Source organism: Oryctolagus cuniculus, chromosome 2 (assembly GCF_964237555.1).
Source record: "Oryctolagus cuniculus chromosome 2, mOryCun1.1, whole genome shotgun sequence".
Classification (NCBI taxonomy): Eukaryota; Metazoa; Chordata; class Mammalia; order Lagomorpha; family Leporidae; genus Oryctolagus; species Oryctolagus cuniculus.
This window is the reverse complement of record NC_091433.1, coordinates 2,366,921-2,375,743: the sequence shown is the minus strand read 5'-3', so window position 1 is coordinate 2,375,743 and position 8,823 is coordinate 2,366,921. Positions and strand designations below refer to the sequence as shown.

The window sequence follows — 8,823 nt, the reverse complement described above, 5'->3', positions numbered from 1 at the left end:
CAGGCACAAGTGCGTGAGAGCCCCTCCCCCATGGCCTCCCAGCCACCTGGTGCCAGGGCAGCCGTGACACCCAGGCCGGCCCTGAGTGCCCACCGTCTGTCCCCTCAAACTGCTGGCCTCACCCTGAGTGGGGCCTGGGTTTCCCCCGTCCCCGCCGTGTGGGACAGTGTGTGGACATGCGGGGGGGACGTCACACGTGCTCACTCTGCCCCCTGCTGCTGTGCTGTCCACGCCCTGAGTGGCCAGGCTGCCACATGGGTGGTGCGGGCACCCAGGACCGTGTCCAGGCGGCAAGGGGGGAGCCAGGACCCCTATGAGGATTTGGGGGGCGCAGGGGCTGGGATGGGGTGCACAGGGGAGGCAGGGCCCATGGACGGTGCCAGGGTCCCCCTGGACCACCTGAAGAGTCCCCCTGGGAGGGGTGGGCTATGAGCCTCAGGTGCCTCCCTCGGCTGCCCTGGCTTCTGGTTGGTCCGGGGTGGTATCCACATGGCCAGTGTTCCCAGTACACAGATGGGAAAACTGAGGACCCAGGAGGGCCCGGCCCGCGTTGGGTAGCACGGGCGGCAGGGAGTGCAGCCCGCCAGCCTCGGCCTCAGGCCCAGGCCTCAGTGTGGTGGCAGCGCCGTGCAGCTGTCCCCTGCTCTCACTCGGTCTCTGCCCCGGGCAGCAGACACTGGCGAGGTCACAGGCCAGGGAGCTGGACTGGCCGCGGCCAGCGGCTTCACCCGCTGCCCGCACAATGCCAGCACCCCCTCCAGGTCCCCGGGCACCCACAGATGGAAGCACGGCCCACGGGTGGGGTCAGAGAGGAAAGTCGGGGGTCTTGGGGGAGATCTGGCTCGGGACACAGCGCTGGCCGTGGCTGAGACCTGGGCGTCCCCGGCCTGTGGGCCCCTGCTCAGAGGGAGTGGATCTCACACCTGCTGCAGCTGGCCGTTCCGCGTGCGGGGACAGGGGACAGCAGCCACACGCCTGCCTTTGCTGTGGCGGTGGCCTGCAGGGGGCTGGGCCGGGCCCCAAACTGAGCGAGGACCCGCAGACAGCCAGAGAGGCGGCCACGTGGGGACGGAGCGGGCATCCTGGAGCCGCCAGAGCTGGCAGGGCCGCGCGGAGCCTGCCCTCTGGGGAGGCCGCTTCTGGGCACTGCGGCCTGGGCAGAGCGTCCCGGCTCAGGGCTTCTCTAACTGCGGCCCCCAGGGTGGCCCCAGCGCCTCCACAGAGCTCGGGAGGATGGAGCCCCCACCTCCGCCCACGCTTCCTCCGTGTCCCTGGAGAGGCCCGTGGGCCGGCGGCGGACAGGAATGGGAGGAGGCGCGAAGCCGCCGCCCTCAGCTGCACGGGCTGCCGAGGGCTGGGTGTCCTGGCTGTCCCCTCTTCCACAGCCGGGACACCGGGACACCGAGACGCCTGCCCAGGACCACACAGCAGGCCGCAGCCCCGGAGCTGGAGCAGTGCCCTCCCTGGCCCTGACGCCGTGCCCAGGGGCCTCTGAGGTGGGCAGGCACGGGCGGGCGGCACAGCACCCTCGCCGGCGCCCCACGGCCCTGCCGGGACTCCCGGTGTGGAAACGGCGTCTGTGCCAGGGGCTGAAGCTGGGGGGCAGCATTCCTGCTAAAGCCCACTCACCCAGAAAGTCACCCAGAAGTCCCTGGGCCTGGAACGGCGCCTTCACCACACACGCGTGCACGGATGCACACACACGTGCACACGCTCATGCACACGCATGCACACACACACGGCAGGAACCTCAGCCAGCCCCACGTGCCTGGGAGGCGACAGCCGAGCCTGGAGCCAGCGCTCATCCTGGCTCGGCCGAGTTAACCTAACTTAACCTTTGTTTTGGCCTGTGCTTGGCGCTGGGGTCCCCTCCCCCGGTCCAGGGTTCCCCTCAGGCCAGGCGCGGCCCTGCCAAGTGCTGTGTGCGCAGGGCTGGCTGCCCCGGCTGGCTGGGCCGCGGGAAGGAGGCCGTACGTGGGCGGCAGCCGCAGCTCTGGGCCTGTGCTGCCCACGGAAGCGCCCCTCGCTCGGCTGGGCCCTGCGGCCATGAGGGGCTCGGGGCCATGTCAGCCGCAGGGCCGGCGGCGCCCGTGGGGTTACCACCCGACCAGCCTGGACGGAGCTTCCTCTCCGGATCCCACCTGGCACGGGTCAAGGATGCAGCCGAGGCCTGGCACAACCTGAGGCCGTGTCTGCGCCAGCTGGGCCACCTGGGCTGGGCCTGCAGGGTCTGCAACACGCCCGCCCCCCGCCCCAAACCCAGAGCCCAGCACCACCACAGCTGCCCACCGCGAGCACAGCGGCTGGCAGCAGCCAGGGGGGCCGTTCCCTCAGCCCTCGTGTCCCTCTGCCACCTCCCTGTGGGTCCAAAGGCAGCCACGGACGTGGAAAGATGGTGGCCTCTGAGAGCCCCTCCCACATACTCCACAGCCAGGCCACCAAGGCGTGGCCCCCAGTGACCCCTGCACGCAGCGTGGATACCGGGGAATGCCTGGGCCGGACGGGGGTGGGGGGGCCGGCTGACCCCGCTCATGGCCGTGGGGTTGCGGGGACTCGCATGCTGGTCCCCCACGAACGCTCAGGGCCGGCTGTGCCATCTCCGTCGCCGCGCCCACAGCATGACGCCTGCCTCCCTGCCCCTGAGCCTGTCTGCTCACCTGTGCAGTGGGCCAGCCCCTGGGAAGCAGGTGCCTGCCCCACGTCCCCCATGGGCCTCCTCCACCCGCCATCCCCTTCCCGCAGAGCCCCGGGCCGGCCCAGCCCTGGAGGGCCCCTGGGCCGCTCGACACTGGGGCTGCCGTGGAAACCGGAGCGGAGACCCCAGGAAGCTGTGGCTGTCCTCCGGCGAGCTGCACATGGCCTCCCAGGGCCATCTCCCCCAAGTCTGGGGGCTGTAGACAGGTCGGGCTGCGACCTGGAGGGGCGGGCCATCTCGAGGCCATGCCCACCACTTGCTGCAGAGGAGAACCCTGGGGGTGGGCTGCGGGGGCAGAGCTGATGTGCAGGGGCGTTCTGAGCCAACCCCCGCCGCGGGGCCCACTGGAGCGGCAGGGCCCACTGGAGCGGCAGCCCCCGCACAGGGCCATCGCCAGCACCTGCTGCCGAGCCTGGTGCCAGGTAGCTCTGGGGGGGGCAGAGTTCACCTCTCCATGAGCTCCCAGGGGCTCCACCCCCGGCCCCCGGGCCCCTGTGAAGGTGCCCTCTGCTGGCCGCACCCGGGCAGATGGTGATTCCGTAGGTCTGGGCGTGTGCAGGTCCAAGCGATTCTGAGCCACGTCTGGATGTGAGGACGCTTTGGGGGGGCAGCCTCCACGGACGCCTGTGCCCCTAGGGGCGGCTCGGGGTCCTGCCCCCCCCACCAGCACAGCTGGGCAGGGGTCCCGTCCTCTTTGGCCAGGTGTAGCATCCACTGCCCACTTCCTCTGCTCCCTGTCCACTTAGCAGGGCTGGGAGGGCTGCTCCTGGGACCCACAGAGGACCCACGGGGCCCGGGGCAGGGCTGCGGCTGCTGCGGTGTTTCCTGGGGGCCCCACGGAGCTCGGGCCGTGTGCTCCTGCACGGGGAAGTGGAGGGATGCGTGGGCTCCTCAGGGACCAGCAGAGTCGGGCTGCACAGCTGCCAGGGAGACGGCACCCGCTCGGGTCAGCCCTGCCCCAGCCCGTGGCGCAGGGAGGAACGGGCACCCGCCATCCGTCCACCGCCCGTCCACGCATCTGTCCATCACGCATCCGTCCATCCATCCACTGCCCGTCCATGCATCTGTCCATCACGTATCCGTCCATCCATCCACTGCCCGTCCACGCATCTGTCCATCACGCATCCGTCCATCCATCCACCGCCCGTCCACGCATCTGTCCATCACGCATCCGTCCATCCATCCACTGCCCGTCCATGCATCTGTCCATCACGTATCCGTCCATCTGTCCACCACCTGTCTACCACCCATCCACGCATCTGTCCATCACGCATCCGTCCATCTGTCCACTGCCCATCCACGCATCTGTCCATCACGTATCCGTCCATCTGTCCACCACCTGTCCGCCATCCGTCCACCGCCTGTCCATGCACCTGTCCATCACACATCCGTCCATCCGTCCACTTCCCATCCACGCATCTGTCCATCATGCATCCATCCATCTGTCCACTACCCGTCCACGCATCTGTCCATCATGCATCTGTCCATCTGTCCACTACCCGTCCGCCATCTGTCCATCACTCATCCGTGCATCGACCTTATCCATCATCCACCTCCCCACCCACCCACCCATCCATCATCTGCCTACCCACCTGTCAGTCATCCGTACATCCACCCTTCCACCCATCACCACCATCTACCTGTCCACCACCCGTCCATCATCCATCTGTCCCTCGTCCATCTGTCCACCGACCATCCGTCCATCACCCGCCCATCTGTCCACCACCCTCCCTCCCTCCCCTCTCACCTCGCCTTCCTTTGGTTTAACCAGACTCTGAGCGCAGGACTGCAGTGTGCCGGGCGAGTGACCTCCTGGACGAGGTTCCCAGCGACTCTGGCTGGGGTGCACCCCTGTGACAACGCGGCCTCCTCCCAGTGTCACCTGCCCCTCCTCCCGGGAAGCCCGGTCTCTTCCCGCCAGTCTGACCCTGAGGAGCGCGTGGCGTGCAGGACGACCGTGCAGTAGTCAGCTCACCGTCCGGCCCCGGGAGAGCAGGTGGCGTCCTCACCACGCGTCCTGGGCTGGCCACCGGGGTGTGTGTGTGTGTGTGTGGCTCCGAGCAGCACGTGAGCCCCCCGCGCCCCCGCCCCCGTCTACGCAGACTGACAGGAGCCTCCCGCAGACCAGGGGTTTGTTTCTGAGGTTTTAGATTCTGAAATTCGCTTGCCCTCGGCGGGGATGGCGAGAACCATCCCCCCCCCCCCAGTGCCAGGAAGGCTTTTCGAGGCGAGGGAGGGGGAGGGGCTCGCTCTGCTCCCTGTGCAGCCCGGGGCAGCCAGGGCCGGTGCGGCCACGTCAGCGGCAGCCCACGCCCGCTGGGCCTGCACGAGGCACAGTCTGGCAGGAGGCCGGGGGCGGGTGCCTGGAACCTGGAAGGGCTCCCGCTCCGTGGGCCAGCGGCAGGAAGCAACTTCCAAGAACTGAGCTGTGCGCAGGAATCCTTGCCGGAAAGTCCCCTTGCTGAGCCGGCAGTTCTGCCCGTCCCAGCTCCAGCCGGGCTCTCTGGGCCCCCAGGCCGCCCCCGGGAGTGGGCAGGGGCAGAGCAGACAGGGCTGCGGGGGGCCCTGTGCCGTCTTCTCGGGCAGCCGGGGGCAGCGTTGGGCTGTCACGTGTCCGGGTCTGGTGAGGTTGGGGGTGACCCTGAGTGCACCCCGTTTCTCGGGCCTCAGTTTCCTGCCTACCATCCCGTGAGCCTTGGAGACGGAAGTGCCCGGGCTGGGTGGGGCCCAGGAGATGGGAAGGGAAGATGGAGCAGTGAGGTGCTCACAGAAGCAAACCCTCTGGAGTTGGCCCCGCACCCCGCCGCTGTGGCCCCCGCAGCCCCCCGCCCAAGCCCTGCCCGGCCCGTGCAGCTCCGCCCCCGCTGCTGAAACCCGTGCAAGCCCCGCCCACGCATCCCCGCCCCCGGCCCGCACCTGATGGAGACTTGGGGTCTGCGGGTTAGAAACTCCCCGCAGAGGAAGCCGAGGAGCCGGTGGGTGGCTTCCCCAGCAGAAGCCACTGAAGTGCGTGAAGCAGGGGAGGCGGGCGCGGGAATGGCTGGAGGCCTGGGCCCGCCGCGTGCTGGTCAGCCAACAGCGCTGGAGGACCCGGGCGGGGCGCCCCGGCTGCGGGAGGGCCGCGGGGGCCCAGGACTGCAAGGCTGGCTGAGTGAGGACTGAGCGGTCAGAGCGCCTGGGCTCGCCCCATCCCCTCCACTTCCGGCCTCTGCCCATGCAGCCCACAGACGCCTGGGTGGGCGCCGGCTCCTGGACCACCTGCTGCTCCCCACTGCTGCCTGGATGCTGTGGGCAGCTGGGGAGTGAACCAGCGGATGGAAGAGTTCTCTCTCTCTCTCCCTCTCTCCCCCTCTCTCCCTCTCTCTCCCTCTCTCTCTCCCTCTCTCCCTCTCCCTCTCTCCCTCCCTCTCTCTCCCTCCCTCTCTCCCTCCCTCTCTCTCTCTCTCCCTCTCTCTCCCTCTCTCTCCCTCTCTCTCCCTCTCTCTCTTTGCCTCTGCTTCTTTGTAACTCTGCCTTTCAAATAAACAAATAAGTCTTCAAGAAAATAAACTTACCCTCTAATGTGTTTTCCGTGAGCTTTTTGCGGGGAAGCCGGGGGAGGCGGAGGCCGTCTTCCCACCTGGTCTCCTCCGTGAGATGGTCCCCAAAACCTGCCGGGTCGGTCCCACCTCCGCCAGCCCCCGTGGGGGATTCTGTGCGCGCCCGGCCGGCAGTGTGGCGGCTGCACCTCCAGCCTCGGCCCTGGCGTCCGGTGGAGCTGGCTCGGCCCTGGCGTCCGGTGGAGCTGGCTCGGCCCTGGCATCGGTGGAGCTGGCTCGGCCCTGGCGTCTGGTGAGCACCACGTGGAGGGGGCCCGAAGCAGCCACATTCAAGTCAGGAAGCAAAGTTGCTGGGGCCCCACAGCTCCCCTGAGAGCCCACCCCAGCGGCCCAACTTCAGGTGGACCAGGAACTGCCCCAGACCGAGCCTCCAATCACAGTGGATCCTGTGATAACTCCGTGACAATCCCTCCAATCACAGCAGGCCCTGTGGGACCACCCATGGCAATCCCTCCAATCACAGCAGGCCCTGTGGGACCGCCCATGGCGATCCCCCCAATCACAGCAGGCCCTGTGGGACCGCCCATGGCGATCCCCCCAATCACAGCAGACCCTGTGGGACCGCCCATGGCAATCCCCCCAATCACAGCAGGCCCTGTGGGAACACCCATGGCAATCCCTCCAATCACAGCAGGCCCTGTGGGACCACCCATGGCAATCCCCCAATCACAGCAGGCCCTGTGGGACCACCCATGGCAATCCCTCCAATCACAGCAGGCCCTGTGGGACCGCCACGACATCCCCCTGGTGAGTGCCGTGTTAGGCTCTGTGTGCAGACGAGGCTCAGGGAGATGAGGGCATGGATGCGGCTCTGCCCGACACTGGGCCCTCTGGGAAGCGGGCAGTGGGGCTTGGCTGAGCAGAGGTGGGCACGGCTGTGGCTGGCGTCGGCCCTGCCGTGACGCTGGGGCTGGCTCGGCCTCTCTCGGTTCTGAGATGGCGGCTGGGCACAGGGGCAGGGCCTCCACCCTGCGCACCTGGGTTCCCGTCGCGCGGCTGCACGGCCTGGTGAAGCCACATGACGGGGTTGCTGGGCCGTTCCCGGGCCGGCACTCACGATTTTGACGTTCAGGGTGAGAGGAGGCCGAGGGCCTGGAAGTGCAGCTGAGCCGCCCGGCCGCGACCCTGGTGCGTGATGGCAGTGCAGGGCAGCCCCAGGGGGGACCTGTGTGCCGCAGCTCCACCTCGCTCCAGGCTCAGGGCTGCCCTGGGGGCTGGAGAGGGTGCTCGGCCGAATCTGCAGAGGTGTTCAGGGCCCGCGGGGACGCCCTCGGCAGCGTGGCGGTGTCTGTGCCGGGGCTCCTCCCACGGTGAAGAGGGCGCTCTGGGAGGGGTGGGGCAGCGCTGGCCAGGACCTGGTGCCCCGCCTCCTCCTCCTCCTGGGGCGACCCTCGCCCCGCAGGGTGACTGCGGCGAGGACCCCTCGGCAGACCGAGGCTGTGCGGCTGCGTTTTAGTCGGCAACCGCCCGGGCCCAGGCAGCCCCCGCGGCCGTGGGAGCCAGGGGGACGGGTCCACTTCACAGCTGACTTGGGGTTTCTGTGCTTACACAGAAGGACCCGAGCCGCGGCCTGGGACCAGACCCGGGCGAGGTGGGCGCCTGGGCTCGGGGCACTCCCGAAGAGCCTCCGGGGCCTCGGGTGCTGGTCAGGGCCTTCCTGGAGGGGTGCTTTCTGGGTGACGCGGGACTCAGGATCCACACCATGGAGCCCCTTCCACTGGGCCTCCCGGAACCTGTGGGCCGAGGGCAGGGGTTGCCCCCGGGGACGCCCGCATCCTGTATCGGGGTGCCCCAGGGGGGAGCCTGGCTCCGCTCCCAGTCCCGGCTTCCTGCCCACTCTGGGAGGCAGCAGTGACAGCTCAGGCTCCGCCAGCCACGTGGGAGGCCCAGATGGCGCTCTGGCTGAGGTTCCCCGGGGACTCCGGGTCCAGGGAATGCGGCCCCCGGTGGCTCCCGGCCACGGGCAGCAGGGAGCCGGAGCCGCACAGGCAGCCGCATTCCACGGCAGGCCCAGGAATGCGCGGCGCAGCCAGAGTTTCTGGAAAGTTCAGGAGGGCGCCTGTGGAATCCCAGCTATTCCAAGTTTCAAAGGGACCAAGCTTTCTGGTGCTGGCCCAGGAGGGAGGCCTGGCAGCTGGGCGGGTCCAGTTCCTGTCTCCCTCGAGAGAGGCCGCGGCGGGGGAGGGCGCCGGCTGCTGCCCGGGCCAGGCCCAGCTGTGGGAGGCCAAGCTGAGCCCCAGGGCTGGTGAGGTGGCCGTGGAGCGGCCCCGGGGTGCAGGCGTGGGCCCGCCCCTCCCCCGCCCCTGCGGGACTGCAGGCCCTGTGCGCGGCGGACCCTGTGCGTGGCTTCTGTGGACGCGGCCGGCGCCGTAGGGGACCCCCCGCAGGTGCTCTGCATGGACCCTGGCCCCACCCTCCACACGGCCAGGGGCTCGCGGAAACCACGCCCCCTCCCAGTGTCCACCCGCGTCTCCCCTCGCGCCTTCCTTCCAGCCAGGGCTTTCCACGGCTTCTTTTTCGGAGTCTCTG

General features: G+C 69.1%; 1 protein-coding gene across 1 annotated transcript in view; it reads left to right on the top strand.

Moving 5' to 3' along the window:
• HTRA3 (HtrA serine peptidase 3) overlaps window positions 1-7,732 on the top strand; it is a 118,625-nt gene extending 110,893 nt beyond the window's left edge. The window contains exon 10 of the mRNA XM_070067993.1: window positions 7,721-7,732. The gene's annotated coding sequence lies outside the window, so the exon portion shown is untranslated. The remainder of the gene's footprint in view (window positions 1-7,720) is intronic.
• The last annotated feature ends 1,091 nt before the right edge of the window (window positions 7,733-8,823 follow it).